Here is a 7,502-nt window from a genome sequence, read left to right as displayed (position 1 = left end):
ATCACACAGCCAGACTTCTCTCTCTCTCTTTCTCTCTTTCTGCCCGGAAGCATTGTTTGTGTAAGTAATATCTGTTTGCCAATTCTAACAATAAATCAGAAATTTACGAATACGTTTTACTTTCTCCAGCTGGGATGTTCTCCCATTGGCGGTCAAAAATCAAGGGAGAAAGTATGCCATAATTGGCCACAAATACATACCTATGATTCAATACGGCAATTGGCATACGATTTCCTATCTGCGTGGATCTCGTGTTTTGACATTGATGACTGGAATTCCATAGCGTACGTATATATACAGAATTCTATGATACATATCACAGAATTATAATAATTTGCATATGTTGTACATATTTATTTGCTTGTATTTTCATATTACATTATTTGTATTATTACATTATATTACATGTATATACAGGGTGGTTGGTAACTGGTGGTACAAGCGGAAAGGAATAAACATTTTTTTTTAATTTTTCCATCGAGACAACGATCTACAGTGAGATCCGTTATAACGAGACATGATAAAGTGCACGCGACCGAGCGAAAATTCAAAGTCGATTTTCTCGAAAACAAAGCCTCAAACGAAAAATTTTTATTCTATATTTTCGACTTCTTTTTTCGCGTAGAATCACCCCCTTTCCGCTTGTACCACCAGTTACCAACCACCCTATATATAAACAAAACTGAATATTATATAGGATCGACGTTCGTTTTAACGCATACAGGACGAGTGTACTACAATTGAACAGGGACTTCTTCCTACGTAAAAAAATAAGTGGAAAATATGCAATAAAATTTTGCCATATTACGTTTGGTTTCTGAAAAAATCGAGTTTGAATATTATATAATTTTTTATTAATTACTACTTGGTTAAGTATCGATTAGGTATGAATAAACAGTCAACAGGAGGTTATTATATTTTTATATATTGTATTATTTTATATATTATTATATTTTATTGTATTATGTGAAAATAAGCCAAAAATGTAAACTAGAATTTCTCCGTTTATGGCCTCAGTTTGAAGAAAATAAAGTTTAAACATGTATAATTACTGATTTGATATATACACACGCATTTTCAAGATTGTTTGGCTCAAAAATAGAGCATAATGTGAAAAAATTTATTCTACCTTTTCGACTTATTTTCATATGTTTAAACATGTTTTATACACCTGTGAATTATTTAGTCTTATTGAGACTGGTATTAAGCAAATTTCAAACGTTTAAGTAAATTTTATCAAATCTTTAAAGTCGATTTTCTCGAAAACGAAGTCTCAGGTGAAAAAATGTTACACCAAAATTTTTTTTTTGGTACAGCAAATATCAGTAAGTACGAAATGTTTTAAGCCATTAAATGATTTAATCGACCTTTACAGGTAGATACGAATTACAGATAAAAATACATACTATAATATCAGTCTCACTCCTTATTTATTACATCCACGAAATCCGAAAGCTCGGAGTGTTACATTTTTACGTAACTCAAGTATAGCGTATCGGTTACTGTGACTTTTATTCGTTTGTTTCAATATTTGGCGAAAACGAATAAATTTACAAAGGCTTGCCGTTACACAGTTTTCCCATCGTTCTCGCTTTAAAGAATCCATTGCAAATAACATCCACTCTAAGAAAAGCACACCTCGTACAGACGTCCCATCGACCGACCCAGATATCGACAAACTTTGATTTATTTCCGATTTTCATGTTGAATGCAAACACCGTCAGATATCCAAAGCTGTGGATAGAGGTATCTCTGACAAACACTCCAATTATAAGTCTCGATTCCCTAGTGTCTTTCACAGAACTTGTGCTAATAATCTGTGAAAGTTTCAGATATATTTGAAACTTTGCTACAAATGAAACTCCAGATAAGAAAATTTAGTTTCTCGAATTTGAGAGTAATAATCGCAAGTGTTTTTTATTTATTAGACGAACGAAGCACGTGTGTTTTAATCTACTAGTTAAAAATTTATCAAAAAAGAATCAATCTTAGTTAAGTCGATTTTAATTTTGGCAAATGCAAATATAACATAACGCGTTTCAATTGAAATCTTCGAGTTATGGAGCTTTCGACTTGTTGAAATTAAATTCCCGAATAAAGGAGGCTTTTCAATCGAAGATTCGACGTACAGAAGCTTTGTACGAAGGTAGAATTACGTTTACACCTTTTTAAAAATTATTATTTTAAGCTTCCTCTTGGAACTCATTTTATTCAACGTACACAAATGCGGAAGCTACAAACGTGGAAGATAATGGCATTTACGTGTTCGACTGATGAAGAACGATTAGCTTGTGTTGATATGCACGTGATCGAAGGGCGAAGAAGTATCAGGTTGTCCGAAAAGTGTCTTTCTTTTACAGACACGTCTTTTACAACGATGCATCTTCATACAAACATGAAACCTAATCTGTCGAATGTTGTGACCTTTATTTCGATAGCACAAAATGGATCATACGTAATTCGATAAAATAATATAAAACGGAAAATGTTGTGCATCCATTATTTCCTTATAAAACGCAAGAAACTTTTCGGACGACACGGCTTGCGTCGTCTTGCGTTATTAGAGAAAATACTAACTGTTAGTTAAGTTAAAAGACAAGAGACGATATCGAACAATTAGTTTCTCACATTTTGTGGCACGTGGCATAGCTATAGGCATATTTCGACTTGAAGATGTCTGGCTATTCCAAATTCCAGATACAGGGGTAAAATAACACATCTGGACGCATGGAAAATAATTCGAGTTAAAGCGAGTTTTATTTTGACTTTTAGAGGTGTTCGCAGGGAAGCTGAAGGGACCAAACAAAATTGTAATCTTGTAAAGTTATAGAGTTTTCGAGTTACAGAGATTCGACTGTACGATAGTAAAAGAGGTACTTTATTGTATTTAAGAAATATTCACCTATCGTACGGCACAGCCTATGACGATTAACGTTCAACAAATATAGACTATAGTTTCGTACGATCCTTGTTCGAGACTATTAATAATTACACAGAAGTTTCTATTTCTTAACGAGTCGAATAAATGTATGACCCAATTACTTCGTGGAATCGGTTTAACCTTTCATTCAATTTTAATGACGTTCCATTCGTTATTATCAAAGTTTATTGCACCGCTGATTCAGCCCAGTTTGGTAATGATGGAGATGGATTTGAGATACATAGGTATGTATGTGTGTATGTGTGTATGTATGTAAGTCCGATAACTGGAGCAGCAAAATAATCCGAAAACTGTAGCAAAACGTATTTTCCTAGTCGTCTGGAAATTTAAGGCTTGTAGTTGCGAAACAAGATAATAAATCTTAAACTTGGGATATTTAGATAAGATTGTTGTATTATGCTAAAGGTCAAAGGATAAATTAAGCCGTTCAAACAGTAACTCCCCTCCTGGATGATATTCAAACACTTGTATAAGTCTTTTAGGTACGAATATGTTACGTGTATTACACGAGACATTTGGAAATTTCTTAAGACAGTGTAACGAGACTCGATTATCACGATTATATTGATAAAATTTGGAATGAAAAAATGAAGATATACATACAAGGTACAGGATATTTAATGTAAGCACACATGTTACAGAGATCATGAATGATATTTAAATAGTAAATTACCCATCATATTAATAAGCCTGACGAAAGTATTCAAACACTTGTAGAAGTATTTAGGTTCGAATATGTTACGTGTATTACACGAGACATTTGGAAATTTCTTAAGACAGTGTAACGAGACTCGATTATCACGATTATATTGATAAAATTTGGAATGAAAAAATGAAAATATACATACAAGATACAGGATATTTAATGTAAGCACACATGTTACAGACATCATGAATGATATTTAAATAGTAAATTACCCATCATATTAATAAGCCTGACGAAAGTATTCAAACACTTGCAGAAGTATTTAGGTTCGAATATGTTACGTGTATTACACGAGACATTTGGAAATTTCTTAAGACAGTGTAACGAGACTCGATTATCACGATTATATTGATAAAATTTGGAATGAAAAAATGAAAATATACATACAAGATACAGGATATTTAATGTAAGCACACATGTTACAGACATCATGAATGATATTTAAATAGTAAATTACCCATCATATTAATAAGCCTGATGAAAGTATTCAAACACTTGTATTTGAATTTGTATTTAGGTTCGAATATGTTACGTGTATTACACGAGACGTTTTGAAGTTTCTTTAGCAATATAATGAGAACGAAATCGACTATCATGATTATGTTGATAAAACTCGAAATCAGTGTGAAAATATACATAGAGGCTGCAAGATATTTAATATAAGTGCACATGTTGTACAGATCACAATTGCATTTAAATAGTCATTTAGCCATCATATTAATAAACCTGATTATTCAGTGGAGCAATTACGCTATATATTAATTTTTTAATAAATATGTGTCTGCAGTAAATATCTTGTAACTTCTATATGCATCATCTAATTTGTTTCAGATTTTGCCAGTATAACATTGATAGTTCCATTACAGTGACGATGATGTTTCGAAATATTTTATGTAACGCACACGATACATGTATAACTAAATATTTTCTATTGTAAGAACTAAAATATTTCTGCGGGCCATTTGGTTCGTTTCGAACAAATGCGGAGCTCCTATCGGAAATAAACTACTTATTATCTAATTTACAAATAATTTTCTATTCCATCCCATTTAATATTTATCTTCGCAGAAACACTTTGCGCAATAACTCGATGCCGTCTTCCGTTTTGAATATTTCACGAAATTTTTTATTACGGATTCTGCATTAACGAAGATCCGTGTAATAGTTGGTGATGACGCGAGACTTTGGCTCTTCTTCTTTTAGATAAGTAATGACAGTTGATCTATAATCTGACGTTCTATTGCTGTGTTAGCGGAACATCGCCATAATCCTCGGACGTATAAATGTTATTTCGGCAACGTGCTCGCTAACGATGTCGACGTTGGTGAATATCTGCCACTTCGGGGGGACGCGTTACCTTCACCTTCGGGTTATTTTTACGCACACAGAAGGAAACGTATTGCACGATCTCGTTATTAAGATAAAAATCATCACGAATGTTTCGTGAGAAAAACGTCGGGTATCTCGTTCTATACACGAGAAATGGTTGTGTAAAGTGGAACGGTACAGTGGTATTTGGAAAGACAATTATGGAATTTTTTAAAGATATTTATCTATTAACCTATGCTTTTTATATTTATATTATACTTGTTATTTTTATGTTATACGGTATTCCGTATTCTACTTTTACAATTTGTGAAATTGTCACGAAGTACTCGACAATGGTGTCAGTGAAGTAGGATGAGAAAGTACTGAAAAATTATGTTTCTTTTAAACATGTAACATCAATTTCGTAGCTTCGTACTTTCAAATATCTCTCGTTATTCTGAAAATACTCGCGAATTGAAATACTTGTTTTATCTCTGATGTTTAATCGGGCGCAATCTGCTTCTATGTTACCTCGTGTATTGATTTGTTCCGTCACTGAAACAGCATTCTCAATAACCTTATTTCTGTTGTTCGAGAAATATCTCGTAGTTTATAAATACATCGATCGTTGACCAAGCGCTCGTAGGTAAAACACGCAGGATTGGTAAGCTGGATATTTTTCAAGCGAAATTGGCTACCGCCAAATTTCAGAATATCGGTAGGAAAATAACGATGTTAGTATCGAGACATCGACTTTTCGCATCGATCATACTCTGTTTTACATGCTGTTAATCATTCCACTCGACACAGTATATTCCCAATCGAATGCATTGCCAGGCAGGTAGCAGATATCCTGCAAGTAATGTGGTTTTTTCGAGAGCTGTACAACAGTGCAAATGATTAATATCGGAGATTTGATCTAAAAAACTTAATGTAGAAAAGTAATAAAAAAAACTATAAAAAAATTGGAGAGACTGTGTCATTGACCAATCGCCAACAGAAAATTTTTTATTTTTACGCAATGTACGAAAAACGATCGCATTGCATATTTATAGGATGACATAATACTCGGGACGTTCGAAATCTCGACGTGTGATCTTAATTATTGTTATTACTATTCCTCGACATATCGATGTTTCCGTAAATTTCCAATCGATGCAATCCTGCACCTGCAATTTGCGACCTCGAATCGTGCATCACATTTGCAATATCGCTTTAGCTTGTATTAATTAAAACCGGTCTCAAACGATATATAATAACTATAAAAACTATTTATCGTAGATATCATATACATAATTAATTATGATTCAATTATATCAACTTTCGAATAATTTTAACAATATATAGTTTCATGTGACTACAAAAATTTGATACTATGAGAATGAAACTAGGATTTGTTAAAAAAAACCCTGCGTGAGATAGAAGTTTTATCCAATTTCTATCAGTTCGTGTAGTTGTACTAAAAAAAAATCAACTACACTCAGTGAAAAGTGAACTGTACTTAAGTGCATGTAGCTACTCGAAAACATCATCGAATTTTTGCAATCTATTCACTGCGAAACCTAGACGTACGTATCTTCGTCTACAAAATTTACACAAAACAATTGTTTAATACGCAAGACAATTCATTTCGAATATCACCTGCTACGAAAGAGGCGTTAAAGAGATCGTTGAATATCTTAAGACAAACGAAGGTTACTGAATTCCACGTGGACATTGCACTAAAAAAATAATGCTCGTTCGGAAGCTAACTTTATTCTTATCCTCTTTCGCTTTCGTTCGTTTCGAAAAGTTGCGGGAAAAGGAAAATCGCGCAATAGAAAAGAAGGAAAATTACGATTTCCTCGGAGCCGGAGTTCGCTGTTTCTAAACACTGTGCGGGAGATGGTGTGTGTGTGGAGAGCAGGCGCTTCTGCCGGAGCATGGGATTCGATCAGTTACCGGCGCAGGTCGTACAAATTGCTGGCGGCTGAATTTCATAATCGTGGAGGTCGATGCAGGGGAAGTGGTGGATGCCGTGCACCCGGCTGCACCAGCGTGTTCGCGTTTCCGATGAAAGGAGAGACGCGTAGGCGTGGTGTAAAGGGGTGGAAGGCGTGGCCAACGGCGATCAATAAACCACCCCCGCTGGCGGTAGAGTTCGGAGGCGCGGAGGTGAGTCGTTTGGGGGTTGCAACGCGAACGGAGCACCTCCAAAAAGCGGTTTCGGTATCGTGGCGGCGGCGTGGAGGTGGCGATGGTAGTGGCAGTGGTAGTGGCGATATAGGGGTAGAAAGTACGTGGGGGTGGATGGACTCTGCCAAAGCATATCGATCCCTCCGCTGTTCCCTCTTCGCTCTGCGATCCTCTCTTCTCCGCGAGCTCTCGTCGAAAGTACCATGGCCTCTGGAATTACGCAGGAGACTTCATTCGTAACACGCAGTCACGTAACCGTCTGCACACGCAGTCGCTCGAGCCAGCCGACTCGTGAAAACTCTCCCCGTGCCCGTTATTATCCTGTTTCCGTGTCCTCTATATGTATACGTTTCCGTTGAAATCGTTGCGCCT

This window comes from Bombus bifarius, unplaced genomic scaffold (assembly GCF_011952205.1).
Source record: "Bombus bifarius isolate JDL3187 unplaced genomic scaffold, Bbif_JDL3187 scf7180000009275, whole genome shotgun sequence".
In the NCBI taxonomy this organism is placed as follows: domain Eukaryota; kingdom Metazoa; phylum Arthropoda; class Insecta; order Hymenoptera; family Apidae; genus Bombus; species Bombus bifarius.
This window is presented reverse-complemented; position numbering follows the sequence as displayed.